Source organism: Vulpes vulpes, chromosome 15 (genome assembly GCF_048418805.1).
Source record: "Vulpes vulpes isolate BD-2025 chromosome 15, VulVul3, whole genome shotgun sequence".
In the NCBI taxonomy this organism is placed as follows: Eukaryota; Metazoa; Chordata; class Mammalia; order Carnivora; family Canidae; genus Vulpes; species Vulpes vulpes.
In genome coordinates this window covers 863,606-882,803 of record NC_132794.1, presented here as the reverse complement: position 1 = coordinate 882,803, position 19,198 = coordinate 863,606, and the positions used below count along the sequence as shown (strand labels likewise).

General features: G+C 57.7%; 1 protein-coding gene across 18 annotated transcripts in view; it reads left to right on the top strand.

Moving 5' to 3' along the window:
• Window positions 1-19,198, top strand: part of PCBP3 (poly(rC) binding protein 3) — a 245,679-nt gene that overhangs the window by 120,544 nt on the left and 105,937 nt on the right. Inside the window, exon 4 of one of the 18 annotated variants that reach the window (XM_072738924.1) lies at window positions 301-420. The exons of the other annotated variants lie outside the window; for them this stretch is intronic. The gene's annotated coding sequence lies outside the window, so the exon portion shown is untranslated. The remainder of the gene's footprint in view (window positions 1-300; window positions 421-19,198) is intronic. 18 annotated transcript variants of the gene reach the window in all.

Genomic DNA, 19,198 nt, shown 5'->3' with positions numbered 1-19,198 from the left:
TGCCCACCTGTGCCCTGCCTGCGCCCGACCTCAGTGCCTGTTGGTTGACCCACCTCAGCCCAGATCTTGACCCTCCCTTCTCTCACTTGGACTCGCGGCCTCATCCTCACTTCTGGTTGCTCCCTTTGCTTGACTATTTCTTTTGAGGTTCCTAACCTTGAATTGCACCCCGACTCCCGTTAACCTCACTTGGCCGCGGGTGGATGGAGAGGGCCTCCTGACCGGATGAGCTCCACCGGCTGGTGTCACCGGCCTCTCGGATGCAGACCTGCTTCTCAGTCTGTGCACTTCCCCTAACAGGGTGCTTTGTAGAGAGACGACGTATTCCTTCAGTAACGCGGTCCGGAGTGTGTGGTGACTGTCGCTCTTCACCTACGGAGAATGCTTCCTCTTTCTCCGGCCGCATGCAGTTGTCTCCAGGTCAGAAACCTAGTGATGGCAAAGGGGGCTTCAGGTCAGAATTGATGTTAGGAATGATTCAGAATGAGAACGGAAGAGCCGGATCGCTGTCACAGGTTCAGCAGCCACTCGGCAGGTGGGACAAACACATGTCCTGTGCTAGGCCCTGGTCTGGACTGGGTGAGAGCCTGGGAACGCCGTCCCAGGTAGCCTGCACGTGTAAGAAAACAGAGGGTGATGGGCTTTGTGCAGAAAGGAGAAGCAAGAGCAGGTGTGAGCGCGTGCATTTGTGTGTGCTAGTGCATACACTGGGTGTGACTGCGTTACCGTGTGCACCCGCATGTGTCACATTGGGCTCCAGTGTGTATGTGCATATGCAGGTGTGCACAGTTGGGGTTCAGCGTGCGTGTGTACACAGGTGTTCACAGCTGGAAGTTAGGGTATGTGTGTACACAGGTGTGAAAGGTGGGGTTAGTGTGCATGTGCACGTGTGTGATCAGGGGTCATCGTGTGTACATGCGTGTGCCCAGCTGGAGGTTATTGTGTCGTGAGTACAGGTGTGCACAGTTGGGGTGATTGGTGACCAGCAGGGGCATGAGTTGGCCTCGTTGAGAAAGTGCCCCTTCAGTCAGGGTGCGAGGGAGTGAAGGATGCAGAGGAGCCCTCCAGGCGGAGGGAACTGCCGGGGGCAGAGGTGAAGGTGGACGGCCTGAGCCAGCGTCAGAGCCTTTGCTCCGAGTGGGAGAGGAGCCCAGAGCGGAGTTAGGGTCCTGCAAGGTCGTTCTGGCTTCTGGGTGGAGCAGAGGCACTCGGGGCCCTGTGGGAGGCAGGGGCGTGTTAGGAGGCGCTGCTGCCTGCGTCCTGGGCAGGTGGTGCTCAGGAGGCAGTGGGTGTGTTTGGGCCAGAGCAGGGACCTCCTGGTGTGGAGGAGGAGACGGATGGTGGGGGGGCAGGGCCACTGCAAGTGTGAGGCCGGCCGGAGAGACCACGAGGGCTGGGACGGAGCCGTCCTGCGTGCCGGCTGCCGGCAGTTCAGGGCGCACCGTGGACCTTCGGGCAGCCGCTGAGGACAGAGTGGCCGGACTAGCCCCGGGCTGGGGGAAGCGCCTGGCGGCACAGACCTGGGCGGGGTTCATGCAGGGGAGCGTCAGGACCGAGCAGGGGAGCAAGGACAGGGTCCGGCGTCCTCCCACAGCTGGCTGGGTGGGCGGCAGGGGTCTGAGCCACGGGATGGAGAGGACGGCCACAGGGGAGCAGGGCTGATGCCACCCCTGCCTTCAGTTGCCATCGGGTGGGAGGGCGGGGATCCAAGCCGGTCAGCAGCGGCTTGCACGTGCACGTCGTTGGGCAGGACATCAGACGCCACAGGCCACGGCGGGTGCGGGAGAAGGGGGCAGAGAGGGCAGCTCCGGAGCGCTTGGGGGCCGGGGCCAAGGGGACGGGGGCCCGGCAGGGGCAGGAGCTGGGCTGGGCCAGCCTCGGCAGCTTGGGGGCCAGCGGTCCCTGAGAAACGCACCGTCCGTGGATTGCGGGGCTCCCTCGTGTTGCACGTACAGGGTTCAGGGTACGATCCACGCAGGGGTGTCGGGCGCTCGGGGGGCCTGGCCGGACGAGGAGGGGAGGTGCGAGGCGCGTGCGTGGGGCCTGAGGTGCGGGCCCGCGCAGTCCGTGTCCGCCCCGGGGACGTGAGGCTGCTCAGGGACACGCGTGGTTGCCGGAGTCAGGCCTCCCAGGCTTGTGGCTTTTGCCAGGCAAGGGCAGGGAAGCCACGGGACAAAGGGGGCTGCCGAGCGCGCAGAGAGCAGGAGCCGCGAGTGCGTGGGCCTGAGCCGGGAGCGGGAAGGACCGAGTCCGGAGGGTGCTGCGGCCGCGGCTCGGCGGCTTCCCGGCCCTGGCCCGGCCGGGCCCGTTGTGAACCGGCCTCCGTCAAAGTAGAACGCGACTGAGAAAAATTTTTAAAAATACAGCTACTCTGTCAAGTTGGGGACCGGTTCCTGTTGCCATGGTAACTGCCAGCCAGTTAACCGCAGGGCGAGAGCTGTGTGGTGACACAGGGTAATTACAGACAACAGGGAAATTGCAGGGTAAGTTTTAAGTAAATACGAAGCCACTGCTGGTTCGGCTCCGCTCCTGGAGGTGGGAAGCGCTTCATTTCCGGCCCCATCTGGTCGTGAGCTACGCCTCAGTCCCAGCCGGCCCTGAGCCCTGAGCCGGGCCCGCTCCAGCCACAGCCCGGCCTTGCCCCGGGCCCTCAGCGTGCACCTGTGAGGGCCACCCCTCCCGGGGCCTGACCGGGAAGCAGAGGGGGCCAGACTCGGGGCTCCAGATCCGGGCTGTTGGTCATTTTAGCCACCAGATCTTTACAGAGGGTGTTTCTAGACTTTGGGTAGTTTGTCAACTGGCTGTGAAAAGAAAACCTAAATAGGAGTTTCTTTAAAAAAAAAAAAATTGTGTAGATCAGTCTGCAGACCAGTCTTCTGCAGCCTGGAGCAGGACGGGTACCTGAGAGCATTCACCTGCTGTCACCCTGGACCAGAAACCCCCAAAGGCAGAATTTTAAGATAGCAGCAATGCAGAAATTGCTGCCTTGGAAGGAAACAGGGACAAGTGGAGTCAAAGGATCAGACATTTTGATGAATTATTAAGAGAGAAACAGATAATGCTTGTGGAGTCAAACATCCGCAAAGACAAGTGGAGAGGCCCGACGCAGAGAAGAACGAGGACGCAGACGCTCGGCTGAGGATCAGTGGACGCCAGGGTTGCAGAGGAGCAGGGCAGGCGGCCCCTCCAGCCCCCGCGGCGTGTGCAGCAAGGTCAGGGGTGTGTGCACCCGGTTCCCACTGCAAGTGTGTGCCCCGGGCCAGGGCAGTCCCGCGGCGTGTCCCGGCAGCCACCCGCTCCACGGAGGGGCAGGGAGCTCCTCCAGAAAACATGATGCTGGCACGTGCCCTCGGCCCCAGAGGCAGACTAGCGTCCACAGCAGGCAGAGCAGGCCTCCTAAAGGTAGAACTGTGGGCATGGGCAGGAGAACCCACAGCCAAAGTACCAAACTCAACAAAAGATGATGCACGAGGGATGAGTTAATGGCGCGAAGAGAAGAAAGAAAACTCAGAAAACATTGCTCCTTCACAAGAAACCACCAAAGATTTTAGAAAGTAAAAGTCAAAGCAGAACAATCAGGATGGCTTGAGTCAGAACAGACAGAAATGAAGAAAGAGTGAGAGATTGGACCAAAAAAAACCTAGGACTATTCCAGAAGGCGGACCTAAAGGACCCGGAGCTGTTCCGGAAGGCAGATCGGGGGTGGGGGGGGGGGCTGAATTATCGTGGAATCCTGACTTCAAGCACTGAGAGGTGTCGGAGAACAAGACCCCAGGGAGATGGAGAAGCCCCGTTTTCCGTCTCACAGAAGTCTAAAAAGGAGAAACAGAGAAAGCTGAGGAAGAGTGATGGGAAGAGAACACTTTCAGAGCCCAGAACCCATCAGACGGTAAGTGTTGAGCAGAAGTGAGAAACCACGTTGCCTGCGTGTGTTCCGCAAAAATCGAGGCAAAGAGAAGAAAACCCCAGAAGTCGTCAGCAGGAGGAGCCGGGGTCGCTGTGCAGCTGGCTTGGATTCCTCAATGATCAGTTTGTCACCTGGAATTAATTAGACCAGCGTCTTCAACGTACTTGGGAACAATGATTCTAAACCTGAGACTTTGGACATAGCCAGACTAGATGCAAATAGAAAGAAAAAGGAAAAGTATTTTCAGATGGACCGTCAAGGCCTCGGAGGTTACGAGACTCACCCCTGAGCCTGACAAAGTGAAAATAACCATCTGTGATGATGATAATCCAGCAAGGCACGTAGGTAGCTCTGAATAATCTCTGATGTGTGCTGCTATGCAGATTAATAGTTGAAAACAGTCTCACGTGTGTGTAGTTACATGGTGATAAGGAGAAAAGTACACGTTTCCTGAACCCCACGTCTTTCAGGGGAGCAGCGGGCACCGCGTGAGCCCATGGCTACGTGAGCGTGCGTCGAAGCGTGCTCACCATCCGCTACCGGCCACCAGGCAGGGCACAGACCGGACAACTTCAGATCTCGTAGAGGAAAAGCCCTGGAACAAAGGAAACCTGATTAGGTCACCAAAAGGTAGGATGGAAGGGAAAAAATTAGGAATCATAGAAAACATAGAAGGCAAGAGTTTAATGTAGGGATTCATTCGAATCTATGTTATATTTCTCTATCAAGAGGCAAAACTCAGATTATTTTAAAAAATGACACAGGAACAGGAAATGCACTAATGGGAAGGGCACTAAGCAAACGCTAATCACCGGAAAGCAGGCCTCCCTCGCAACGTTGCTTTTAAGAAAAAGATAAAGCATGTTAAATTGGACGAAGATACTTCGTTCTGCTAAGTTTCAATCCTCTAAGAAGATAAATTGGTAAAAAATAAAAATAAAAAAAGATAAATTGGTGAAATTTTTTAAAGATTTATTTATTTATTTAATTTATTAATTTAATTAATTAATTAATTAATTTATTTATTTAATTTATTTATTTATGATAGAGAGAGAGAGAGGGAGGGAGAGGCAGAGACACAGGAGGAGGGAGAAGCAGGCTCCATGCAGGGAGCCTGACGCGGGACTCGATCCCGGGACTCCAGGATCACGCCCTGGTCCAAAGGCAGGCGCTAAACCGCTGAGCCACCCAGGGATCCCCCAAATTGGTGAACTTTTATGTGCATCAATACATAGCCGTAAAATTAATTAATTTATTTATTTATTTATATTTATTTATTTTTTTTTGCTATAAATTTTTTTTTCTTTCTGCCCCCTCCCCCCCACGGCGACCCGCACCGTAGCTGTAACATTTATGAAGGAAAAACATCTAAGGAAAGGCAGTGGGTGAGTGCGGTGCGATCCTGGGAAGCTGTGACTGAAAAGTCAAGAAGACAAACAAATTCGTATGGTTATGAAGGATTTGAGTGACAATCCTTACAAACTCCGCTCCCACCCTCCCTCCCCCCTCCCCTCCCTCCCTTGCTTTCCACACAACCAGGACCATTCACAAGTATTTTTAGCGTGCATTTGAGTTCAAAGAAAATCTTTATTTCTTCAACAGCAGAAATCATGAAGTAAAAATAGGAAATGACCACAAGATGGTGACCAAAAATAACGTAGACTTCCCTACGTACTTGGAGAGTCTGGGATGCTCTTAAATGAGGCACACACTGTTTACGAAGCACCGAAGATGAGAAGACACCCAAGTCCACGCGCGAAGGGGGCTGCCGGCCGTCTCTGGAGACGGTGTCGGGAAACCGAGTCGCCTAAAATAAGCGAGCGAGCCCCGGGACCCTAAATGTTAGAGGGAGAGCTGCCAAGCAGCGGAGCCCAAATGGGAAAAATAGGGAAGGTAGAGGGGCCTCCAGTGGACCATGGAAACCTGCCGCTTGGTGCGATGACTTCTGGACAAAGCCCACGGAACGGTTAAACCGTTAGTACCTTTAATCAAGGGTAAAAACTGTATTTTTATTTATTTTTTTGGGGGGGGGGAGGGGAGGGTAAAAACTTTAAAACTGGGGCCGCCAGGAAGTAGATGTCACTGCATTTGCGGAAGCTATTAAAACTGTCAGAAGCTGCTGTTTAAACTCTGTGCAAAGAAACTAGAAAATCTAGATGAAATGAATAATCCTCTAGAAAAATCGTGAATTAACGAAATCGCCTCGGTGTGGTAAGTCTGAACAACCCGCCACCGTGAAAGGGACGAAACGGCGCTCAGAGATCCCCCCGCGTGTGCCACCAGGGCCACGCCACACATCGTAACAAAGGAAATACAGTTTTTAAGGCATATAAAATCGTTTCATAGCACAGAGAAAAGGCAAAGGTTCCCCTCGTCACTTTATGAGATCAGCAGATTGTGCTTTTTATAAAACCAGTGCCGGTGACCCCAACGCCGGTGCCTTCGGAGGACACGTGCGGACCGTGACCGGAATGAGCAATGGGTCCCCCAGTGTGCGCCGCGCGTGCGTGGGGCCGAGCCTGTGCCCGAGGCTCCTTCCGCCAGCGCCTGCCTTCTGCCCCACGTCACTTTGTTTTCCTTCTGGTTTTCACAAGTTTTCTTCTGTTTTCTGTTGCTTATTCGGTGTTGGATAAATTCTAATTTCATCTCCGTGTTTTGAAAAAAATTTTTTTTATTTTAAAAAATAATTATAATGACTCATTTTACAATTAAAAAATCATAAAAAAATAAAAATATTTTTATTCTTCGTTCTTTCCCGAGTTCTGTGACCTTTTCTTAGTTTTCTAATTCTGATTGGTTTTTTCGTCTCCTCCCTCATCTTAATACCGTTTAATCAATTTAAAGGTATTAGATTATCTCTTTTTTGCTAGTGTGTCTCTGTGGTGTGTGTTTATCGTCAGTAGGGATGAGATGCCGTTTCTTGTTTTCTTTTCTCTTTAAAAACCCCTGGCGTGGGATTCGACTTCTCAGGAAGTCCCTTTCCGGAGCGGAGAAGGCGGCGCACCCCTAACGTCGTGGCTCTCGCGTGCCCCCTTCTGTTATTTTCACGAAGTGTTGGCAGCGCAGGCTGAGTAAAGGGAGTGTCCGTGGCCGGGCCTGGCGGGTGGGCGCGGAGCTAGGCGAAGCGTCATGTGGATGTTAAATGCTCAGGTTTGGGGCGTCGTACTGTGGGTATCTGGACGTCCTTGTTTTTAGGCCACACGCACGCCCGGCAGTAGTCCGAGCCCAGGAGGGTGGTGGCCAATGACCGTCGGGCGTCAGGCGGTAGGTTACTAAGGAGGAGGGGCAGGAGGACGCGCCAGCAGGTGGGCCGGGGAGGAACCGGGACGGGAGGCTACGTGCACGTTCTCGGGAATAACTGAGACCTTTCTCGAGGTTTGGGTCGGGTCGTGATACGTTGCCAAGGAAGTACGTCACGGACGTCACAGTCTTCGGTGGGGAATTGGTGGCCCTCGTCCCGCGGGTCTCCTGCCAACCTAGGGAGCCGGCCTCGGCCCGCGGCCTTCCCGTTTACCTCCCGGCTGCCTTCCGGCTGGCACAGTGGTGACGGCAGAGCGGTGCCTCCGGGTGCGACACAACGTCACGGGGACAAGCAGCCGCTCGGATCATGCTGCGCGCCCGAGCCCAGGAGGCCTTCGGTTGGTGTCTGGGGGGAGCCCCGGCCGCCCTTCTCCACCGTCCCGCGTGAAGCAGCCGTGACGTGCGGTGGCCTCCGTGGAGCCCCGTTCACGCAGCCGGAGTGAGTCGCTGGAGCAGCGCGGACTGCTGCGTGGCGAGGGCCAGAGGGCCGGGCGCGGGGCCCAGACCCCGCCGAGCAGAGCCAGTCCTGGGGGGGGCCGCCCCGCAGGGCCCCGGAGCGGGACACAGGAGCGAGCCGGTGGGCCCCGAGCCCCACGGGCCAGGTCCCCGCCGAGTGGAGGTGCCTCCCTCACAGCCAGGGGTCGTGGCCGCGGACGGGCGAGCGGCCTGCACAGCTCGAGGGAGCTGCCCCTCGGCCGGCCGAGGACGGAGGGGCTCACGCGTCCAGTCGGTGCTCACGGGACGCTCCGGCCCGGGCGCTTCGGGGGACCGGCCTGACAGCGCCCCTGCGGTCCCTCCGCGCCCACGCAGCCAGCCTGGCTCGCCGCGGCCCCCGCGGGCCTGCCCAGGACGGGTCCCTTCCTCGCGTGCGCACCGTGCACCGTCACCTGCCCCTCCAGGCCCGCCGTGTGCCCCCGCGCTGACGCTGACTTGCCCCTCACGCCGTGCTGCTGTCGTCCTGGGAGACGAGGGCGCCTGAGCGTCGCCTTCCTTGCCCCCGTGTCCGTCGCAGCCGCCCCGCGGGCCCCTCGTCCTGAGCGAGCTGCTGCCGGAGCCCCTGGGCCGCCCAGGCCGCCGGCCCGCCTCGCTGGCCCCTCTGTCCCCACTGGCTGCGGGGCCTCGCTCCGCGACGGGGGCACAGGTGACCGTGGACAAGCCGACTCCACGTTCCACACACGTGCATCACCCGGAGGGGGTCACACCGGGCGTCACGCTGGTCGAGTCCCTGTTTACCGTCACTTGGGACCTTCATCGCGTGACTTTGTTGCCGCCCACGGCCCTGGACCGGCACATTCTTGCGACTGGCTCGTGCTGGCGACACAGGGACGACTGGCCCCGGGGGGGGGGGGGGGACCGCGGGGCAGCGCGGGAACGTGCGAGCCCACACGACAGCCGTTGCTGTCGTCCACCGAAGTTCAAGGTGACCTTACTCTGGGAAGGAGCCGGGTTTGTGCGCCCGGTGGTGCCGTCCCCGCGGTGCCCCCCACGCTCCCTGAGCGGCTGGCGGTGTCGTGCTGTGCGTCAGGGCGTCCTCGGGGCCGCCAGGACCGCCGGCCCGTGCCCGAGGAGCTTGCCCCGGGGCTGCCGTGCAGCGGGCGCCCTGCTCCTCGGCTCCGCGGGGCTCCGCCTGCCCCGCCCTGGCCCCCTCCTGCCCTAGTGTTCCCGGAGGACGGGGGCGTCTGCGGGGGTCGCTAGAGGACGGGCGCGCTCTCCTGAGCACTCGCACTCGAGGCCCGGGCACTGGAAGGGCAGATCTGGTTGGTGCTTCTGGAACGTTCCGGGCTCGGGACGCAGGGGAGGCTGCAGGGCGGGGAGCAGCACGGCGTGAGCCCTGGGAGCGGTGGAGGTGAGAGGATCCAGCGCGGGGGTGAGGGCCCTGGTGTCCGTCGCTCGCTCGCCCGGGGCCTGCCCTTAACCCACGCTCCGGCCTTCCCCCGGCGTCCCCAAGGCCCCTGTGGCTGTTCTTCTTGTTTCAATAAAGAATAAAAACTTGAATCTGCATCAGGCGGAATTATAATGTGGAGAGGAAACTCCGGATCTTGTCCCGTCGACTCCTGTCGTGATCATTCAGCTTCGACGGGGCTCAGCCTCGGAGACTCCTTGCGCCGCCGCCGCTTCGCGGGACGGACGGTTCTTACTTTCCGTCTCCTCCCAGCCCGAGGCCTGCGGCCTACGGCCCTTCCCCGGCCCTTCCCTGGCCGCGGGGGCTTCTCCACGCAGCTGCGCAGGCGTCTAAAATAGCCGCGTTAATTTTGCCTCTTTTGGAATTCTCGTGTGTGTGTGTGTGTGTGTGTGTGTGTTATTCTGTTTGCATTTGTTTTGTTTCTCTTCTGAGTGGTTCGGCCCAGGCCCGCGGTGGTTTTCTCTTGTTCTTTTACTTAGGGAAGAAGTTGGGGTCCCTGAGGGGGGGTCCTGAGGAGAAGTCCGAGTGGGGGGTCCTGGGGGTAGGTCCTAAGGGGAGGTCCTGAGGAGAATTTGGGGGGGGGCGGTGGGAGGTCCTCTGGGGGAAGGTCCTGAGGAGAAGTCTGAGGGGGGTCCTGTGGGGAGGTCCTGAGGGGAGGTCTGAGGGGAGGCCCTGAGGGAAGGTCCTGAGGAGAAGTCTGAGGGGGGGGTCCTGTGGGGGAGGTCCTGAGGGGAGGCCCTGAGGGGAGGTCCTGAGGGGAGGTCTGAGGGGAGGCCCTGAGGGGAGTCCTGAGGAGAGGTCCTGAGGGGAGGCCCTGAGGGAAGGTCCTGAGGAGAAGTCTGAGGGGGGGGTCCTGTGGGGGAGGTCCTGAGGGGAGGCCCTGAGGGGAGGTCCTGAGGGGAGGTCTGAGGGGAGGCCCTGAGGGGAGTCCTGAGGAGAGGTCCTGAGGGGAGGTCCTGGGGGAAGGTCCTGAGGAGAACTCCGAGGGGGGGTCAGGGAGAACCTGGTTTTGTGCAGGGACTGAGGTGCCGTCCCCATCCGCCTTCCCAAGAAGCCCACATGCAAACGGGAGCCGCGGACAGGAAGCTGCGGGTCCGGGAGCCCCTGGCCTTGCTCTGCGCCGGGCTTGTGGCCAGCGTCTGGGGGCCTGGCCGGACGGAGGAAGGGAGGAAGGATCTGAGGACCCTGGGGGCTCCCTTGTGTGAAAAAGGCTTCGTGTGGGACGGGGGTCGTTGGTCATTGCAGAAGGGGGCGCGGCGGGGCTCGGTGCGCGCAGCTGGAGCCGGCTCCGGGGCAGCGCTGCTCTGTCCTGGGGCCGCGTCCTGCGCCCGCCTCTCTGCAGCGCGGGGCCTGTGTGGTGGGCGCGGCGCGGGGCGGCCCCCACGTCTTCGGCCTGGCACGGCGCCCCCTCGGGGCGGGTGGGACACAGACGCCGCCGCTGACCGCGTCTGTCCCTGGCCGAGGCCTTTCGTGGGTGCAGTTAAGGCTTCTCCCCCGCGGACTGTGAGCAGGAGGGAGGTGGCCCGGGTGGGCCTGTCCTCGCCATGCGGGGCCTCCCGCCGGGACCTGCCAGGTGCGAGCTGGAGGAGTCCAGGACGGGAGCAGGGAGGATCCGAGGTGCCCCCCCCCCACCGTGGCCCTGCCCCACCCGACGGGCGAGGGGGCTGGGACGTGTGTCCTCCGGCGGCGCAGAGTCGCGCTGAGCCCGGCCGGAGCCAGCCTGGGTGCGGGCCCAGCTCCCGGGCACTCCTGCTGCTCTGGGCCGTCCTCGCCGAGGCCCCGCGGCCCGGGGCCACGTGGGCGCTGCGATCGCCCCCAAGTCTCGGAGACCTGCTCCCGGGCAGGGACGGGGCACACGGCCGGCGCCCCCCAGGAGGAAGCCCGCACGCGTGGGTCAGCCTCGCGGAGCCGGGAGGCCTTCCCGGGCCGGGTGCGGCGGGTCGGCTCGGCCTGCGTCCCGCGCTCCGTCCCACCTCCGCGCTCTGGGCTCCGTCCTGCACGTTCCTCGTTCACTCGGCCGTGGCCGTGTCACAGCTCGTGTTCCGGTTTCCGCTGCAGTTCCCGGGGGCACCCGTGTGCGTCCGTGCGACTAGACACCAGCAAAGCGACGGAGCCTTGCGCCGCAGGTTCGGGCCGCCGTCGCGGCTCACCGGTCCCGTTGGCTCTCCTGACGCGGCGCGCTGGGCAGAGAGTTCGGGGACCGCGACAGCGACGGAGACGCCCTTCCAGGTACCCGGCGATCACCGGCCGCGTGGCCGCGCCGTCGGGCACCGCTGAACCGCAGCCTGCGTTCGCGCCTCCCCGCCGGCCAGGCCGCCCCTCCGCCCTGAGGCTGGGCCGCGGCTGCCGCACACCGGCCGACGTGGGTCTGTTATCGGCCGCCCTCGGCCGCGCTCTTCCCCGTCGCCGTCTCAAGGGGCAGCCGCAGGCCTCTCTGTCCCGTGGCGGTCACAGGAAGTTGGTGAGAGCTCCGGCGAGAAGGTCCGGCCGCCCTTTAGGTCGTGAGCCCTGGGGCGGCTCGAACGCAGTCGTTCTGGGGCGCCTGCCGCCGGGGCCGTCTGTCACAGGGTCCCTGCCCGGGCCCCGCTGCTCGGCCCGTGGCGGTTTGACAGTGTCCTCATCCCTGTCCCCCTGTGGTCCATCTCCCCGTGGCTCTGTGCCCCGCCTGCACGCCCTCTCCCTCGCGACCCTGGCGCCCCAGCCCCCCACGGCTGTCCAGGGGTGACGCTGGACACTGCAGCACAGCGTTGGCCTCGGGTTCTCCCCACCTGAACCCTGACCGTCCCCGACCGGCCGCGTCCTGTGCAAGCCTGACAGCGTGTCCTGCCCGAACCCCCCTGGGCCAGCCTGCCTCTCACACACGCTGCGGCACCTTCCAGAAACGGAGCTTCCAGGGGCCAGAGTGGGGGCACCGGGTGTGGGCGTGGCGGTGAGGGCTCCCAGCTCAGCCTGGCCCCAGCTGGGTCCTCTTTCTGCCACCCTTGCGGGTCCCCTGTAGAGTCAGGCCCTTCTGAAGACGGTCTGCGGGGTCCCAAGACCTGTGTTCACGGGACCCACTCCCTGCCGCCTCGCAGCCAAGGCCCCGTGCCACCAAGAACCGCGCCAAGGGCTTGCTCCCCACGGAGCGGTCCTGCGATGCTCCCGTCGTGCCCTCCGCCACACCCTCCGCCAGCCCAGCAGTGGGCGCTTCGGGCCACACGGGGAGGCTCACACGCTGGCCACGACGCACCGCGTGGCTGAGTGAGGCTCGGGGGGAGGAGTGGGGGTGAGCCTGTGCCGTCTCCCGAGGGATCAGCTTCTGGGGCGTGATGTGGGGCCTACCCAGACCTTTCGGGTTCTCAGATCAATGAGTCCTGGGGCTGCCGCGAGTCACCAAGTGGTCACCACGGTGATTCCTGCGTCCGGACTCATGGGCTTAGTTAAAGCGCTGACGCCGACTGGCCAGTGGACACACGGTAACATTTTCTTTTGTGCCTGATTCTTGATGATGAGGACAAAAAGACCCTGCGTCGAGTCTCGGTCCTGCTAGAGACAGAAAGAGCGAGCGTGTCTCCTCCAGGACTGAAGACGATCAAGATACCCAGGGCCTCGCTCGGTAATGTGCCCCGAGACGGATGAAAATACGCTTCACGTGGACCAAAACAGTAACTAAGAAAACTGAAATAACTAACAAATACTAAGAAAATATAACTAAGAAAACTGAAAACGACGGAAGAGTTGGTAAGTAGGATTAAGCACACAACCGCTGATGATAAACGGACACTGCCGTGTCAGAGCCGAGGGAGGGAGAAGCAGGCTCCACGCAGGGAGCCCGACGCGGGACTCGATCCCGGGTCTCCAGGATCACGCCCTGGGCCGAAGGCAGGTGCCAAACCGCTGCGCCACCCAGGGATCCCCTGGAGATGGTCTTTAATGAGGTGGTTAAGTTAAAATGAGGCCAGTTGGGTCCCTAATCCTATCTGGTCCTTGAAGAAGAGGAAATGTGGACACAGCAGACGTGTAGGCGCGGAGGGACAGCCAGGTGCCGGGCGGCACAGGAGAAGACGACGCCTGCCCGCCCCGAGAGGGGCCCCCGGAGGAGCCAGCCCCGCCCACACCTGGACCCCCGCCGGCCTCCAGGGTGGGGTCAGCGCCCCGGGCCGTGCTGTTTCCTCGCAGCAGCCCAAGCGGAGGGAGACCCTGTTTACGGAGGGGAGTTTGTTAACGTTCAGAAAAACGTCATTTGTGTTTCCCTTGGATCCGGCGTCCTGTTTCGAGGACTCTATCCCAGGGCACCGGCGGCAAAAGTTGGAAATGAGGCGCTGCCCAGGGGCACCCACGGTGGCTCTGCGTCGGCAGCGGCGGATGGGGGTGGTCCGTCTGTTCGCCCACGGGCTGGAGGAACTGGGCCGGATGCCCGCCGTGGAGGACCGCGCAGCTCTGGATCCTCCTGGTCAGGGTGGTCTCCGGGACACAGGAAGCGGAAAGGAAAACAAGCTGGGTGCGGGGCCACTTGTGGTGTGAAAAGGCGAACTTCTACATTTACAAGCGTGTATGCACGCAAGGTACGCACTTGCATTTTCTAAAAGGAATAATGGAAGAATATACCAGAAACTGCCCTTCTGTTTCTTCTATTACTTATATTGGAAAGAAGGGACCAAAAGGGAACCGAAATGGGGAGATTCTTTTTTTTTTTTTTTTAAGATTTTATTCTTTTTTTTTAAGACACTTAGTATAAATTTTTTAAGATTTATTTATTTTAAAAAAAGATTTATTTATTTATGATAGAGAAGCAGAGACACAGGCAGAGGGAGAAGCAGGCTCCAGGCAGGGAGCCTGACGCGGGACTCGATCCCAGGACCACAGTATCATGCCCTGAGCCTAAGGCAGGTGCTAAACCGCTGAGCCACTCAGGGATCCCCCAAGGATTTTATTCTTATTTACGAGAGAAAGAGTAGGGGGTGGAGCTGAGGGAGAGGGACAAGCAAATCCACACTGAGCTCGGGGCTCAGTCTCACGACCCCGAGATCACGACCTGAGCAGAAACCAGGAGTCCGTTCAGATGCTCCAGCGACTGAACCCCCCCCCCAAAAGGGGAACATTCCTATGAAGGAAAATTTTATATAATCTTGACCATGGTATCATGTAAAGATTATGGGTGATAAACATTTAAATCAAGAAAAAAAATGAGAAAGCACGTCCTAAATATTGAAAATCTAAGGACATTAATTCGTTTAAATGTGTAAACGTCAAGCTGATGATGTAAGCGAACGGGACCAGTCACCGCCGCTTCCCGCGTGGGCGCGTCCTTTCCGCCGGCCCCTCGGAGGCCCTTCCCCGGATGCCGTGTGCTCCGGGCCTGCTCCACCTGGACCTTTTCTCTCCGCCGCCTTGCGGGGCCACCGACCCGGCTTCCGCTCGGTCCACACTGGAGTCTCTTCTTCCGTAGTTTGTAAACTTTCAGTTTTTAGATGTGGTTTTTTTCCTTAAATCTTCGCTCTTTGTTGAGATAGCCCGTGTTCATTTCCTCTGCTTTCTGTCACGTCGCCGCCACGGCCACGTTGAGGTCTGTTGACCTGGCGATCCCACCTGCATCCGCACCCCCTGCTCCCTGCTGCCCCCCACTCCCCCCCCGGAGCCCGGCCGCCTGCTGCTGCTCCGCTGCCCGGCTGGGAGTCCTCGGCCCCTCGGGCGTGGGGGCCGGGTCGGGGACTGTGGCAGGGCTCTCCACGGGTCCCCGGTGCTCTGGCGGGGACAGAAACGGCTAGTGGGTCACTGGGCCCTCTCAGGGCTCAAGTTCTGTCCCGACAGATCCGAATTTGCATTTTGCCTGAATCCCCGTCACCTTCGAGGGACTTGGGCAGAAATCACCGCTCAGGGGCCAGGGCCTGTCCACTCCAGCTGCCCCTGCCTCTCCACTGGCTCCCCCTGAACCGGCCTCCCCGTGACTCTCCCTGAGTCCCAGAGTCTCACTTTGTGGACACAATTAAGGATTCACCGACGAACAGTAGGGAAATTTCCCACGGGTGTTCAGGGTTCCTTCTCCAGGGCAGTCGCGAAACACAGTCCCTGCGCCCCAGCCTAGAGCCCAGCCTGACCTCAGAGTCGGTGCCGCAGCGTGGGTGGGCCGACCTCCAGGGCTGCCGTCCCGACCTTGACCGCCCCGCGTTCATCCCGCCCTTCCTCTGGATCCCAAGTGCCACAGCAAGGCAGTGATGAGACTGATGTCGGAAAACAAGATTTTTAGCTTAGCAGAAAGAGATAACGTTTGTTGAAGATCTTCGTCATACGTGGAATGTCGTCACAGGATTGAAATGGTCATTTCTGCTCTACCCTGCTCATGAGCTAAATTGCATCGATATATTTTGCAAATGTTAAGCTACTCTTGGTGTAAACCCTCCTTGGGCTTGATTCTTGGATTTTTTTTTTTTTTCTTTTTTCCGGAAGTGTTGGTAAAGAGTTTTATCCCCGTGGTCACGACAGAGATTGGGTTGCAATTTTCGTTTTTACCGTATCTTTGTCAGATTTTTAAATCAGAGTTATGCTCGCCTCGCGCAGTGTCTGTGGAATGACTTCCCCTTCCTCTGCTTTTTGGAGAAGTTTGTGTGAGATTGGTGTCGTGGCCTCTGAACACGTTTGCTGGAATCTCCCAGTGCCCGGGGCCTTCTTGATGGGAAGGTGTTTGACAGTAGATTCAATTTTTCAGCATCTCTCGGGTTTGTGCCCTTTTTAGCGCTGTGGCTCCAAGTCGGTCCAGTTCATCGAGGCTGGCATATATGTTGGCGCAAAGTTGTTCATCATCATAATCCCGCACCATCGTTTTAGTGTCTGTTCTGACAGCGGATTGTTCATTTGTTATTCCAGATTTTTGTTTTCTTTTTCTCTTCATCTATGATTTTTTTTTCCATTTGTTTATATATTTACGGGTTACTAACCTTCATTTTATTTTTCTTTATTGTTTTTGTCTATGTTTTCATGGACTCCCGTATGTATTTATTATTTCCAGCTGGATTTGTTTCCTGTAGCTGCTCTAAAATGTTACCACCGACTTAGGGGCTGAAGGCCACAGGTTCACCATCTTGCGGTTCTGGGGGGCAGAGTCCCGGCACGGTCTCACTGGGCTGCCGCTAGGTTGTCCGAGGCCGGCATTCCTTTCCGGAGAACCTGGGAGAACCCGTTTCCTTGCCTTTTCCAGTTTCCGGAGGCTTCTCATCCCAACTCATGGCCCTTTCCTCTCTCTCCCACCTCGGCACCGCCCGTCTCTCCCCAGTCCTTGCTCCCCATCACTTCTCCCTCTAGCCCCTCGTGGGAAGGCTCTTCACCTGACGGGACTCATGTGGTCATCCTGCGGCCACCCGGGTAACCCCGGCGGCCTCCCCCGCTTCCAGGGTGGACCTTTGTCAGGTCTATAAAGCCCTTTGCCCTGCGAGGCCACACACCCAGGGGCTCCAGGGGCCAGGGTGGGGGTTGCTCTGCCTGTCGCACCTGCCTTCTACTTGCTTGGGACTTAATTTGCTCTACTTTTTCTAGCTTCTTAAAATAGGAGCTTATATCATTGATTCTATAGGTTTCTCTTCCTTTTTTTTTAAAGATTTATTTATTTATTTATTTATTTATTTATTTATTTATTCATTCATTCATTCATAATAGATATAGAGAGAGAAAGAGAGAGGCAGAGACACAGGAGGAAGGAGAAGCAGGCTCCATGCCGGGCGCCTGACACGGGACTCGATCCCAGGTCTCCAGGATCACGCCCTGGGCCACAGGTAGGAGCCAAACCGCTGCGCCACCAGGGATCCCCCGGTTTCTCTTCTTCTTTTTTTTTTTTTTTTAATTTTTTTTTTTATTTATTTATGATAGTCACAGAGAGAGAGAGAGAGAGAGAGGCAGAGACACACAGGCAGAGGGAGAAGCAGGCTCCATGCACCGAGAGCCCGACGTGGGATTCGATCCCGGGTCTCCAGGATCGCGCCCTGGGCCAAAGGCAGGCGCCAAACCGCTGCGCCACCCAGGGATCCCCTGGTTTCTCTTCTTTTTTAATATGGCATGCCTCGCTCTGAGCTCTGCTTTGGCTGTACCTCTGAGAGGCTCTGACAGGTGGTATTTCTCATCCTTTAATTGCCAAAATATTTTTAACTTCTCTTACGTTTTTCCCTTTGACATATGCATGGGTTATTTAGAACGTGTTCTTTAATTTTCAGGTATTTGGAGAGTTCGTGATAATCTTTTTGTTATTGATTTTTAGTTTCAGGGGATCCCTGGGTGGCGCGGCGGTTCGGCGCCTGCCTTTGGCCCAGGGCGCGATCCTGGAGACCCGGGATCGAATCCCACGTCAGGCTTCTGGTGCATGGAGCCTGCTTCTCCCTCTGCCTGTGTCTCTGCCTCTCTCTCTCTCTCTCTCTGTGACTATCCTAAATAAATAAAAATTAAAAAAAAAAAAAAAAAAAAAAAAGATTTTTAGTTTCATTCTGTTGTGGCCACAGGAACACCCTGTGTGGTTTCAGTCTCCCTACGTTATCCGATCTGTTTGGCTAAAACACTATAGTACACAGCCTTTCAGACCGGCCAATAATAGCATTCAAGGCCCCTCCATGACTTCTCGTGACGTGATAGCTCATGTGTCTTTAGCGCTGAACGACATCCCAGTATCTGGATGGACCATAGGATTCACTTTTAAAAATGTATCCTAGCACAGGTAAAGGGAAAAGTTCTAGGAGCAGTCGCAGAATGGTACTTGTAGGCACCCCTGGCTGTGGTCTCTAGGTACTATTTTATTTTACTAAAAGGGCAGCTTTCCTGGAGAAATGGTTTCTCGTACACTCAAGGAAATGTGCAAGATGAGCCCCTGACCTCTGGCTTTGACTACAAGTAAGGAAGCTATTGGGACTGAGAAGGTCATTCCAAAGTCAGACATGGTCCAGCTTGACGCGCTCCGGGTGCCAGAGATGGGACATTTTGAACGTGAAAAGTAATAGGTACCGTCCCGGAGTGAGAGAAAGACCCTAAGACAGACAACTTGCACATTCAACAGACAAAATGCATGTGGGAAGAGAGCAGTTACAGACTGATGTTGGAGAAATGTCATTTTGTAAAGTTTATTTGGATTATTGATAAACAGAGCAGTTGTAAAAAGACAGCTTTGAGGCACTTGGAGATTTGAATGGCAGCTGGGTGTTAGGTGACATTAAAGAATTTTTCTTGATTTTGTTATGTGTGAGAATTGCGTGGTGGTTATGGAAAATATTTCTAAAAGCTTTTTTTTTTTTTTTTTTAAGATTTTACTTATTTATTCATGAGAGACACAGAGGCAGAGACACAGGCAGAGGGAGAAGCAGGCTCCCTACGCAGAGCCCGATGCGGGACTCGATCCTGGGACCCCAGGATCATGCTCTGAGCCAAAGGCAGACGCTCAACCACTGAGCCACCGAGCCGCCCCTGAAAACTGTTTCTAGATTAAATTATACTGAAGAATTTGTTGGCGAAATGGGGTGATGTCTAAACTTCATGGCAGGAAGCCTGGCCGCTCTGTGGGCCAGGCCGAAGGGGGAGTGGCGTGCCTCTGCCCTGCAGGTGATAGGGGAACGTGGGGCGCCCTGCCAGGGCTGGAACCCTTGGGGCCTGCGTCTCCTGTCCATTAAGGCCCTGCTGTCCCCAACAGGTCACAGGCCGAGGCCCCAGATGGGAGGTGCAGGAAGGCACGGGACTACCTGGATTGTGTTATCCTGTAGGCAGCGTGTGGGTGAGGTGGGGGACAATAATCAAACTGTCACAGGTCACAGAAGAGGCAAGGAGGTATGAGGTGGCACTCGAGACTCGAGACTCTGAGCTCACAGCCGACCATGCACACGCACACTTTGAAGATCGTGTTGCGTGGCGACAGCAGTGGCTGGATCAGGAAGGTCACGCGTTTGCAGGCTGGCTTGGCCAGGCCCTACGCCTTGCTCCCCTGAGGCATGATGCCAGCCTCCTTGGGATGCCAGCAGAAGCACGACGGGGAGATCTCACACCCGTAAATGTGCTGAAGCCTCTGCTCTCCTCATGGCAGCCGGCAGTCCAGCGGCCAAGCATCATCAAGCCCATTGTCGGTGGGGCCGGGAGATGCATTCTTC